The sequence below is a fragment of the Capra hircus genome, chromosome 2 (genome assembly GCF_001704415.2).
Source record: "Capra hircus breed San Clemente chromosome 2, ASM170441v1, whole genome shotgun sequence".
Lineage (NCBI taxonomy): Eukaryota > Metazoa > Chordata > Mammalia > Artiodactyla > Bovidae > Capra > Capra hircus.
The window spans coordinates 106,110,753-106,124,460 of record NC_030809.1 but is presented as its reverse complement, the minus strand read 5'-3'; the positions used below and the strand labels follow the sequence as shown (position 1 = coordinate 106,124,460).

The window sequence follows — 13,708 nt, the reverse complement described above, 5'->3', positions numbered from 1 at the left end:
TCATTAGTTAGTTGCTAGAGAAATTAGAAATGAAGAGGAAACGCACAAAGCAATAGTGAGAGATCAAAGGGAAGAGGAAAGTGAGGCTGAGAGAAGAGAGGATGAAAAAGAACACAGAATTCCGGCTGGTAAAAAAGTATTTAATGTTTGACCACTAGATGGCGATGTAATGTAAGGTGCTACCTCGACTTTTTTTTTTTTTTTTTTAAACAAGCCATTTGCTGATTTGTATTAGGTACCATAGAGTGAGGCGAGGATGAAGCCGAGAGGATACTGCAGAGGTCTCTGGTGCATGTGTGTATGTGTGCGTGTGTGTGTGTTTGTGTGTGTGTGTCCTGCCCCAGTGAGACTGCAGTCCCCGTAAATACTTGATCACCTTTGCAAGAATCAGAACAATTGCAACTGAAGGCACGTTATCATCTGGTCTTTGGGAGATGCTGTTCCTCATTGCAGATGGGTAATTTTCCTTTTTATCAGGTAAGCCATCTGCTTATTTCGTCGCGATCTTAGGCATGTTCATTCCAGTTATTCTTTTGGGGAGACCGTGGAAATACAGTTTGGGCAGAGCAGGAAGTCCATTTTTGTATATGAATTCGGACCGACGGGTCCCCCTCCTCCCTCTCTTCTCCTCCCCTTCTCCTCCCCTCCCCTCCCCCCTCCTCTCTCCACCTTCCACGAAATGAAATCAGGTTTGTTTTGCAGTTCAGCATTTTGATACAAGATGAGATTCTTTGGCCTGAAATAGCTTGGCACCTGGCCAGCTCTTGCCTTTGCTACCCTCCATCCTATTCAAGGTCTCCCTTTGAAGCCCCCTCCTCCTTCACCGGTGCTTTAGAACTAGACAAGCGGAGCTGTAAATAGAGGTCATATTGTTCCTAAGGATGGAGCAAAAATTAGAACTCAAGTTAACCCCACAGGAAGAAAGCCAGCAGCGGGGACCGCGGCTGGAACCTAGCACTGCAGGGATTTGAGCCTCCTCGGCAGAGGCTGGGCTTCCGAGGAGAAATGCCGCCTGCCTTGGGCCAGAGCGGGACAAGGATTTATTCTTTGTAACTCCGATTGAGCATGGTAATAAAGGAGCTGGAGGGTAGTGGGAAAGAAACCCTTTTTCCTGGAATGCCAAAAGGGGAAGGTTGAGTTACTTTTAATTACACAGAGGTCACTAGCAGCCGTGATGCTGCAGATCCTGTTCGGTCCTCAGTGTGAACCGCGTTGCTTTTACAGACAGCACAAGAAAAGGTCTCTGGGTGGACTGGAGGCTTTTTCAAAGATCCTTGTTATCATAGATCCCCTCTCTCCTACCTGTTTGAGGTATTTGTTTAAAGACACCCCCCACCCCCACCACATTTACTTCCCATATTTCTTTTTGTTCCCTTCAGTGACTCTGTGACACTTGTCACTTCTCTTTAGCAAATGAGTCCAAAAGAGAGTGGTGGTAGTTGCTTTTTCTCATGTCCCAGGAAAGGATTAAAGCCAAAGTCGGGTAACATTCTCTCCATATGTGCATGCAACTCAATATTTCTAAGGCGCTGAAGCAAACTTGCAAATTGCCAAACGCTGTTGCTATCACACCTATAAAATGTGACTTCTTTTTTCTATGGATTTTCAGGTTCACGTGGTATTTCTGATGTGCTAGTGTAGTAACAGAACATATTTCCCCATGAAGCACTTTCAATCATCCCAAGAGGCTGATGCCAAGCAGAAATAGGAAAATTCCATGCTGAGGTTGGCTATTCCTGCTTTCATTTCTGTCCTCCAGAGCAGTGGGCCGCTTACCTTTCCTGTCTGCTACAATACCTGGCACACCAGGGTGGTGCAACTTGGAACTCCTGCACGCACACCAGGGTCTCACACTTTTCCCCTCATCTCTGCATTTGGAAAGCCCAATAACTTTGGTGGAACACTCTAAGCCTCTCCTTTGCGGTTGCTGCTTTGGTAACTGCCGTCAAGCCATCACAACCCTCTTGCAGGGGTAGTGTTGCAGTTTAGGCCTTCCTCCACAAAGCTTCTTGAAGAGATTTTTAGATGGTGTCTATTTTAGGAACAGAATGTGTAGACAGAATGGATGGCCACTGAGATTTACGGGAAAACAATTTCGTGGAGAGGATGAGGTAACCTTGTAACAGAGCTGGTTATATCACAGAAACTGAGCAAAGGAATTCATTTTCATGAAATTTACTGCAGCTCAGTTTTATGGCTATTTTTCTTCCTTCCCTCTGCATGCTGTTGGCCTGTTATTTTCAAAGACCTTTTTAAGCATAGCTAGAATGCTTATACTGATAAAAATAATATGTTGGATTTTGCTGCCAATACTGATAGTCTCTGTTTACGTGGCCCCCCATGCTGAGTTATTTGGCATCTGGAGACTCAATTATTAGGACTATTTCCCTTTAAGGCATGGTCGAGAGGTTTTCTCCATCTGCGAAGGGAAAGGAAAGGCACAACTGGAGGCCTAATTAGTTATACCACATCCCAGAAGGCACTGGGTATCTCAGCTAGGATTCAGCTTTACCAAAGAGAGGTACCAGGGGCAAAGAGACAGACCAGAGACACAGAAGTAAACTATTGCCACCAACACAGGAAATTAAAACTCTATAGAGTCCAGAGGAGTCCAGTAAGAACTGTGCTAGTCCTGAAATTGCATACCTCAAACTGGGACTTGAACCCAACCAAATCTTTGACTGGAACTTGAACCCATGGTCTTTTAACTGAGAACGCAGGTTTCAGGATTTAATGAAGCTCAGGTTCTTGAAGTTTCATGGCAGAGAGAAGTCAGTGACAGACAAAGTGATAGGTGAGAAGTGGATTTGTTTAGAGAGAAACACACTCCACAGACAGAGCGTAGGCCATTTCAGAAGGCAAGAGCTGCCTCGAAACTTTGATTAGTGAGTTTTTAGGCCTTGGGTAATTTCATAAGCTAATGGGTAGGAGGATTAGTCCAACTATTTTGGGGAAGGGTGCAGATTTCCAGGAATTGGTCTACTGTCCACGTTTTGGCCTTTCATTGGCCATGGAACTGTCATGGTGCCTGTGGATGTATCATTTAGCTTGCTGATGTGTTGCAATGAGCATATACTGAGGCTCAAGTTCTGGTGGAAGTTGACCTGCCATCTTGGATTGTGGATTTATTTGGTTCTAATCAGTTTCTGTCATCTCCTTGGGCTATGTCATTCTTTTAAAGTTTGTGCCCTGCCCCCTTCCCTCCTATTTCAGTTCCTTGTGTGGAGGGCACTGTCTGGGAGCCCAGAGATTCAGAGAGCAAAAACGGAAGAGCGTCTTCTTTGGATGCCACAGACAAGGAAGGCAAAAATTGGGGGTTCCTAGAGAGTTACCTCTAGGACAGTATAGACCAAGCAGTCCTCGTGAATTTATCTTGGTATGCAGTGAAGCGAAAGTGAAGGATTTCCCTGTTGGCTGAGACTGTAATTGATCTGCCTGCAATGCAGGCAAACAGGGTTCACTCCCTGGATGGGGAAGATCCCCTGCAGAAGGGAATGGTTAACCACTCCAGTATTCTTGCCTGGAGAATTACATGGACAGACAGAGGAGCCTGGTGGACTATAGTCCATGGAGGAGAACACAAGAAATATTGGTTTATTCTATATAAGATATGTATATTTTGCATATTATTACATTATTTATGTGTTTCTTCTCTGTGTTCTTCTCACACAGAGGAGCATCCTTGTAAAATTTAGCCTAGGGTGTCGCACAAGGCATTAGTTTCCTCCTGGTTAGCTGGAGAGGCTGAACTCATCACCGCCTCCCTGTAAATACTGAGAGCATGTGCCAGAAATCCCAGCTCCCTTGGAAGGGAGAGGAGAGGAGGGAGAGTTTATAGGGAGGCTGGAGACTAAGAGTCAGTCAATGGGGCTAGAATCTGTGAAGTAATCACTTCCCTTTGAAATTCTGAGTAGTCACTGAAGCATGTTTCACAGATCAGTTTCGATGATACTGCCTTAGAGTAGGAGTGGGGAAGAGATTCTCAGAGCACCTATAGTCAGGGAAAAAAAAAAAAAAAAACAAAACCTTAGCCAAATCTCCCCTAACTGTCCCAAACTGTGCTTTTCCAACTTTCCTTTTTGTCCAGGTTCTCATTTAGTAATTATTTTATTTAACAAAGATATGTAGCATTTACTCTTTTGTTGCTGAGTGTGTTCAGTTGTGTCTGACCCTTTGTGGCCCCATGGACTGTAGCCTGCCAGGCTCCTCTGTCATTGGAATTTTCCAGGCAAGAATACTAGAGTGGGTTGCTATTTCCTACTCCAGGGTATCTTCTTAACCCAGGGATTGAACCCATATTGCTTGTGTCTCCTGTACTGACAGGCAGCTTCTCTACCACTGTATCACCTAGGAAGCCCCAGCATTTACCAGCCACTATTCTAAGAAGCACCTCAAAATATTTTCTCATTTAATTCTGTGAAGTCAGTGCAGAAACCAACTTCATGGATGAGGAAACCAAGGAAGCACAGGGAGGTTAACTTGCCCTGAGCTTGTTTGTAGATGGTAGAGCCCAAACTCGAAACCAGGCTATCTGGCTGCTGGATCTGTGCTCCTGGCTGCAGGATAAGGATAAGGATATCACCCATGTGATGGTAGAATGATGGCTTAGCCCACACAGTAGAGACTCTGGTTGCTGCCATCTGTACCTGGCAGCTATAATTTATCTCTTTTCTTACATACCAAACTTTCAAAATACTTTGGTTTAGAGTAATTCTCTGTATCTACTTCATTTATTCATTTTTTTAAAATGAGCCTTTCTGTACTATTGGAGAATCCCTAGTCTAGGTGCTGAATATGGTAAATAAAACAAGATTCTTGCCCACATGGTGACTGCAGTCTAAAGATGGAGTTAGTAGACAAATCAGTGTGCAATGAAATAATAGCAAATACATGTTCTTTGAAAGAAAAAAAAAAAGATGGTGTGAGCCATAGTGAGGATAAAAGGAGCATGTAGAGACAAAAAACAATGTTTGAGAGGTACAGAAAATAATTTTATCTGAATGAGGTGAGAGAAGAGCATTCTGGGAAGAGAAGTCCCAAAGGGCAGAGTGCCTGGCAGATATAAGGAATGGCACCTGCCTTGTGAGGGATTAGAGTGCAGAAGAAATGGAAGGAAATGGGGCCAGATCTGTGGAGTCTTAATGAGCATGCTTAGGGCTCTAATTGTCCCTGGCCTTTATAAAAAAAAGTCAGTCAAGGAACAATGTCAAGTCAATATAAGTCCTATATTTAATGATAACAAGTTACTAAGCTAAAAAAAGAGACTAAATCGAACCATTTTTATACACACACAGTTTTAACAATGTGTAAAGTTCTGTGAAGAATCCTACAGTTCCTAGTATGCAGTGAAATTGGCTCAAAAATATTTAAAAGACTCTGATCGAAAAAAAAAAACAAAACTTGCTTGAATGAGATTATCGGTTAGATTGCTATAAACTATCAGTTCAAATAAAAAGCATCCCTTGTCACATAGTCAGTTTTGCTTGCACTTCAGGACTTCCCACCTGAAATGACCAAATTGAGGAGATATGGCCTGGGAGCAGACATAAACCAAATCAGTACGTCCCCTAGAGGGGTCACAACACAGTAGGTATTCGGAGAGTTTGAAATCTTTTTCTGCACATGAATTCATATTAATGTGATTTTAAAATAATACAGTAAAACATAAGTATCCACTCTCATGTTTATCTACATTAAAGCTTTTGTTGGTAGGTATATTTGTTTCAAAAGTCACTTTCTAATGGTTTGCCTTTTTATATTTGTTCCCACTCTCTCTCACTTACCTGCTAATATTGTAGTTCCTTTCCAGAAAACGTGTGCTTCTCTTCTTAGCATAAACCTTGCTTTTTAGTTTATCACTGTAAGTGGTGTAAAATCCTTTGTCTCTTCCTTCTTTGAACCTCTCTGTATAACTGTGGCTTTAATTGTTGGTGATGTGTCTACAATCTTTGGCTTTAATATTTGCTTTTGCCATTTGTGTTTTTTATGTCATGCATAAGAAACCACTGCCTAATCCAAGGTCATGAAAATTTACGTCTCTTTTTCCTCTGAGTTTTATTGTTTTATCTCTTGTATTCGGGGATCCATTTTGAGTCAGGTCTTGTATATAACATGAGGTAGGGGCCAACTTCATTCTTCTTTGTGTTACCATCCAGTTGTCCCAGTATCATTTTTTGAATGACTATTTTCCCCATTGAATTTTGTTGTTAATGCTGTTGGTCATTCCATATTTAAGTGCATCCATGTTTTTAGCATACTATTAGCAATGATTTGATATCTTGGGTACTAGGGTCAACTTTTTTCTTCAAGAAAAATGCAGTAAGATTCTCCCTTCTGGAGAATTCATACAACTTTAAAGTATGAAAAAATTGGCCTCTATGTCCTTAAGTGTAAAGCACTTTTTGGACCTAACTTTATGTCAAATTTTTATATTATATTATTATAATTTAACACATACTCATTTGTGACTCAATTGGAAATGTAAGGCAATGTTGAGCAGTTCAGCAATGAGCTAACAGTTTTGGGGAAAAGTTACTAGTTATTTCTAAAAAATATCTCTACTATATTGCACGTGCTCTCCCAAATTCAGACAAGCATTATCTGTGTAATATATGTTGCTAGTTATCATTTGCTTCCTAAACACCATTGAGGGGAAAACGTTGAACTTGAGATAGAAGTGAGTCTTTAAATAAGGTTCACCATTGTGTGAGTTGGTTGAGGCTTCTGTGTAATGAAATACCGCAGACGTGATGTCTGAAACAACATACATTTATTTCTCACAGTTCTAGAGGCTAGAAGTCAGAGCAAGGTCTCTGCAGGCTTGTTTTCTTCTGACATCTCTCCTCGGCTTGTGGACGGCAACCTTCTCGTGTGTATTTGTGTGCATCCTTAGTGTCTCTTTTTGTGTCCATACTTGTCTTTATAAAACACAAGTCAGATTATAATAGAAGCCTCCCATTTTAATCTGATCCCTTCTTTAAAGACCCTGTTTCCACCTGAAATCTGAAAGGGTCACAGTTTAGTCCATAACAGTTGTCTTTGGCTACACTTAGGACTGCTAGAATAATGAACAAAGATGATTGAAACTAACAGTCACTTTTTTTGTTGTCAAATTGTTGTTGTTAATGGTAGTCTTTCATTATTCATGCTTTCTTCCCACTGAATAATAGGAGCCGTCTGTGTTTTTGTTAATAGTCAAATAAAGGCAATTAATTAGGTTTGCATTTAAAGAGGCATGATGAATAACAAAGTCTACAGAAGCAAAATGGTGACATTGATTCCGCTCATACGCCTGTAATGCTTTTTTAATAATCTCTGATGAATTTATGAAGCCAAGGCTCCTACTTGTTTCAATGAGAAAAGTGACAAAAAGGGATTATAAAACATGAGGTATTCATGAGACACTTATAAATAAAATAATTTCAGAGTGTTTCAGGTAACCTCAGTCTCAGTTGGGACACAGCTGGAAATGACATTAATGTAAGTGTATCAGTAACATCATGGAAAGTTATTAGAGCTCACAGACAGGAGGAGTAGGTAAAATCTAGAAACTGGAAATGACAAGAGTAAGGAAAATTATGACAGACAGCCCAGATTTTGGACTTTTGGTGATTTTCGTAACAAGCTGTTATCTCCTGGGATGAATGACTTCAACTTTTTTCAGGCTTTTCTTTTTTTATTTTTTTAATACATTCAGCTTTATGATTAAAATTCCAGGAAGTGAGAATCTGAATGGTCACTTTGAGACTACGAATCTTTCCCTTTTGTTAAGGGTGAACTGGGTCCTTGACTGATCATCCCTCCAATCTATTCCCCTTTCAAGAAGAGTAATTCCACCGAACAAAACTGAAAAGTCTACATACACAAAGTAAGAAGAAAGAGTAAATAAACTATAGTTCATGCAAATAATGAGATCTTGAAGAGCCACTAAACATAATATTTCAAGGAGCATTTTTACTTCTATGCAAAATTGTTCAGGATATAATGCTACATGAAAAAGTACCATACATAGGTATCATATATATCTAGTATGATCTCAGTGGAAGACAGAAAACAAAAAAAGCATATTTGCTTAGGGAAAAAAAAACCCTGGAAATAATGTAATAGTTTCTCCAGTTTATGGGATTGCAACTTCAATTTTCTTTTTAAAAATAAAACATTAAATCTTATTTTTCTAATAACAAAATTAGTACATGTAATTATGTAAAGCAAAAAAGAAAGTATTAAATAATAAAGAATAAAATAACCCCTACAATTCTACATAGGCAAAATTATTAGTGTTAATAATTTATTTTACTTATCAAAGTGTTTTTTGGTACAAATTCTCTCTCCCGCATTGTAGACAGATGCTTTACCGTCTGAGCCACCAGGGAAGTCCAAAATAAGCATGTGTCACTTTAAAAATCAGCATAAAAGTTAGCATACATTATTTTTCAAATGGAACTTAATTAGTCTTTTGTACAAAGGTATTTATTATATCACTAGTAAAAATAGTAAACTCAAAGTTATTAAGGAAACAGTTGAATATTTGAATAATTTATCAGCCCCGAACTCCTCTATAATAATATTGTAACATTTTTGGAAAACTTGTAACAACTAGATAACCATTGGGAAAGGATCTAACATAATGTTAATTTTGGAATTTCAAAAGGGTGTTTTTCTGAAAATTGTGTAATTTGGTAATTTAACTTCTCCCTGTAGAATTCAGCAAACTTTGGGGAAAGTTGTCTTACATACATGGAGCATCTACTGTTTGCACTGGGTTGTTTTAGTAAGAACTGACCTCAGATTGAGAATAACAACACCAAAAATTTCTAAATACTGAAATGTATTAATACATAAATTCTTAGCCATTTAGAATAAAACTCATCAAATTGGGAAGAATCGAGTTACAAGTTTAACATCATTACCAAATCCAATGATGGCAAGATTAAACAAGCAGTTTATACTGTTGAGCCAGAGGTGGCAGGATGGAGCACTGAAAGTAATCATTAGTATTTGTTGCATTTGGAGATCTGAAATTATTTATATTGAAAGTGTTGTGGGAGGATTATGTGTGAAGAGGAATAGATGGTTAATGACAAGTCTTAGATAACAATATCTAGATTGTTTTAAAGCAAATATTAATAATTAAATATTAAAGATTAATATTGAATAAAAGGAAACTAGAGTTCAATGTTTCTAAGTATGTATTCAAAGAGGAGGAAAAACTAAGAATTCTGTCACATAAAATATTTCTGTCTAAGAAATTCAGTGGATTTGAAAATCCTGGAAAGAGTTACTTTGAGTCTTGACAAATGCTCTCAGGCAGCAGTTTTGATATTACCCTGGAATGTGATATGCCATTTACAAAGGCCAGATATTTTGGGCTATGTCTGTCAGTGTGTTGGTACAAAACCAAAGAAGCAACAGGCTGGTTTCAGGTCTAGAGTACCATAATTTCTGTGCTGATGGGTCTTGGAGTTTCAGGTTTCAGGTGATTTGAGGAGTCTGGAAGATTGCACACCAATGTTTAAGGCATTTAGAGGATTATAGATCAGCAACCTATATGAAGACAAGAATTTCCTTTGAAGAAATTTGAAAAAGGAAGTTTGAACATAGTTAAGTTAAATAGAAATCAGTAAGAAAAAAAACAGAAGAGGGTAATCTCCATATAACTGTCTATAAGATGACAAAAAAATGGAATCTCAGCTCAGTTCTCTTTTCTCTGGAGCCAAAACTTACTCTCCTTTGCTCCCACTTCTTTTTCTTTTTGTTTTTAATTAATTTTTATTGGAATATAGTTGCTTTACAATGTTGTATGTTTTTCTACTGTACAGCCCAGTGAATCAGCTATCATATATTCCCACTTTTTAAAATTTCTTTTGGATTTCTTTTTCTTCTCATTTAGGTCTTCCCTGGTAGCTCAGCAGTGAAGAATCTGCCTTTCATGCAGAAGATGCAGGTTCGATCCCTGGGTCAGGAAGATCCCCTGGAGAAGGAAATGGCAACCCACTCTAGTATTCTTTCTGAAAAAACCATGGACAGAGGAGCCTGGCAGGCTACAATCCATGGGGTCGCAAGAAGTGGAGTGAAGTCACTCAGTCGTGTCCGACTCTTTGCGACCCCATGGACGGTAGCCTGCCAGGTTCCTCCGTCCATGGGATTTTCCAGGCAAGAATACTGGAGTGGGCTGCCATTTCCTTCTCCAGGGGACCTTCCCAACCCAGGGATCGAACCCAGTTCTCCTGCATTGCAGACAGACGCTTTACCATCTGAGCCACCAGGAGTGCCTAAACCACCACCATTCATTTAAGTCACCACAGAACACTGAGTGGGGTTCCCTGAGCAGTACAGTGTTCGTATTAGTTACCTATATTATACAGGGTAGGGTATGTATGTCGATCCCAGTCTCTCAGTTCATCCCACTCCCGTTTCCCTCCTTGATGTCCATGTATTTGTTCTCTATGTCTGTCTCTATTTCTGTTTTGCAAATAAGATCACTGATACCATCTTTCTAGATTTCACATATGTGTTATACAATATTTTTTTCTGACTTATTTCATTCTGTATGACAGTCTTCAGGTTTATCTGTGTCTCTACAAATGACCCAATTTCATCCCATTCTATGGCTGAGTAATATTCCATTTTATGTATGTATTATAACTTCTTTATCCATTTTGCTGTTGATGGGCATTTAGGTTGTTTGCATGTCCTAGCTATTGTAAATAGTGCTGCAGTGAACATTGGGGTTCATGTGTGTTTTTGAATTATAGTTTTTCTCTGGTTATATCCCTCATAGTGGGATTTCTGGGTCATATGGTAGTTCCATTTTTAGTTTTTGAAAGAACCTCCATAATGTTCTCCGTAGTGGCTATGCCAATTTACATTCCCACCAACAGTGCAAAAGTGTTCTCTTTTCTCAACACCCTCTCCAGCACTTATTGTTTGTAGATTTTTTATGATGGCCATTTTGACGGTGTAAGGTGATACCTCATTGTAGTTTTGATTTGCCTTTCTGTAATAATTAGTGCTGTTGAGCATCTTTTCTGTGTAAAAATATGGAACCCTTCATGAATTTGTGTGTAGTCCTTGCAAAGGGGTGATGCTAATCTCTGTATCAGTCCAGTTTCAGTATACTTGCTGCTGAAGTGAGCTATCTTTTTTTTTTTTTCCCCATTCCTAGCCATTTTGTTTTACCCTTGAATTTTGCATTTCATTTTTAACTTTCCTTCCACTCATGGGTTATGTGAAAATATTTCCACAGTTGTATTCTCAGTTTGTTCAGAGTTTTTGATGTGTACATGCATGCTAAGTCATTTTAGGTATGTCCAACTCTTTGTGACCCTATGGACTATTGCCCACTAAGCTCCTCTGTCCATGGAGTTCTTCAGGCAAGAATACTGGAGTGGGTTGCTGTGCCCTCCTCCAGGGGATGGTTCCAGCCCAGGGATTGAACCCACATCTCTTGCATCTCCTGCATCAGAAGGCAGATTCTTATTACTGGTGCCACCTGGAAAGCGCCTTTGATGCATGTAGAATATAATCCAAAAAATGGAAAAATTGTGTAGAGCAAGTGCAGAGAAAAAGAGAGCTAGCTGGGCAGTCAGGCAAAGAAAAGGAAATTTATTAGAGGGAAACGAGGTGACTAGCCCTTAAGGAGAACCAGCATCCTCTTTCTGATGGGGTCTTTCTTATACCCCACCAATGAAAAATTCTCTGAAGGGATGGTTAATTTTTAGCCTGTAGCTGAGTCCTGTGGTCACATAGCCAGAGGTCTGGCATCCAGTGGTCTCGTAGCCTTGAAAAGGTAGGTACCAGCAGGAAAACAGAATGTCATTTGGGCAATTTGGTCTGTCTCAAGGGTCACTGTGACTTTATCCTTTGTTTGTGAGGTCAACATACTGAGGGATTTTTAACAATAAGCCCCCATTTAAGCCTTATCAGATTGTTAGCATGACTTCAGTTCTTTTCAAAATGTAGCCCACAAACCTCCTTGAGTTCTCTTGAAACCTTTTAGGGAGGCCCTCAGGGCAAAAGTATTTCAGAATAATAAAAAGAACATTTTTTTTTTTGCCTTTTTCACTGTATTGATTATTGCACTTAGGGTCAAAAGCAATTAAAACTCTTAGCCTTAACAATGATCAAAACAGTGGCACCAAACTGAACTTGTGGTCACTGTATTCTTCACTACCATTCACCCCCAGTAAAAACAAGTAAATAAATATATATGTAAAATTAAAAACCAGATTTACTGCAAAAATATCTTTGATGAAGCAGGAAAAAGTATTAACTCTATTTCACCTAGACACATAAATAAGTGCACTTGTTTTTTTTAATGTTATGTGTGCTGAAATGGGAAGCATGCATACAAAATAGTTTCCACAAACAAAAGTGTGATGATGGTTGACCCAAAAAAATAATAAATAAAACACTTGTGCAATTACTTTGAGTTGCTAGCTGAATTAGCTGATTTTCTATGAACACCATTTTTACTTGAAAGAATGACTAACAAATTGTGGTTATTTAGACTTGGATATCTGGCAGATGACTTTCTGAAATTGAGTGAAATGAGCCTGTCATTTCAAGAAAAAATAATTTACTATATTTGTTACCAAGGACAACATTTGAATATCTGAGAGAAAAATTAGAATTTTGGAAAACTTTTATCTCCACCATAAGTTCAACAGCTTCTCAAAACAAAGAATTTCTGATGTGATGAATGATGGTGTTCACATTTCAAAGGTCTGCACAACTCAGTCAAGCAATATTTTCCAAATGAGCAGTGGATAATGATACAAAATCACACACAGATAATAGATCCATTCAAAGTGCAAGATAAACCAACAGATTTTAATGTAGCACAATACAAGTTCATTGTTACATCTTCAGATTCTATTTATCTAGTTTTGCTAGACTTTCAAAGAAGACTATTTCTAAGACTCTATTATTGAATATGTATGGAAAGATGTATTGTTGATGTTAAGTCGCTCAGTTGTGTCCAACTCTTTGCTACCCCCATGGACTGCAGCACACCAGGCTTACCTTCCTTTACTATCTCCCAGAGCTTGCTCAAACTCATGTCCATTGAATCAGTGACCCATCCACCCGTCTCATCCTCTGTCATCCCCTTCTCCTGCCTTCTGTCTTTCCCAGCATCAGGGTCTTTTCCAAGGAGTCAGTTCTTCATATCAGGTGGCCAAAGTATTGGAGCTTGAGCTTTAACATCAGTCCTTCCAATGAATATTCAGGGTTGACTTCCTTTAGGATTGACTAGTTTGATCTTGCTATACAAGGGATTCTCAAGTCTTCTTTAGCACCGCAATTCAAAATTACAAATTCTTCAGTGCTTAGCCTTCTTTATGGTCCTGCTCTCACATCCACACATGACTACTGAAGACCATAGCTTTGACTAGATGGACCTTTGTTGGCAAAGTAGTATCTCTGCTTTTAATATATATTCAATATATTGAATGTATATTGAAAAGGCTGTTGAAAAATTTAAACTCCATATACATGTGAGGCCAGATTTTCATCATCCAAAATGTAAGGTATAATAGATTGAATGCAGAAGCAGATTTAAGAATCTAGACATTAAGCCAAAATTAAATCGATTTGAAAATTTATAAAATAAGACAATAAAATAATTAAAATAAAATAACTTTAAAAAATAAATTTAAAAACTCAGTAGATTTCTTTTAGAGCTATGATTATTTTTCACCTAAAATAT

General features: G+C 38.8%; 1 protein-coding gene across 1 annotated transcript in view; it reads left to right on the top strand.

Annotated features, from left to right (window-relative positions):
* The window catches only part of LOC102179054 (sodium channel protein type 1 subunit alpha), a 145,486-nt gene continuing 131,988 nt past the window's right edge, over positions 211–13,708 (top strand). Inside the window, 1 exon segment of the mRNA XM_013969228.2 lies at positions 211–477. The gene's annotated coding sequence lies outside the window, so the exon portion shown is untranslated.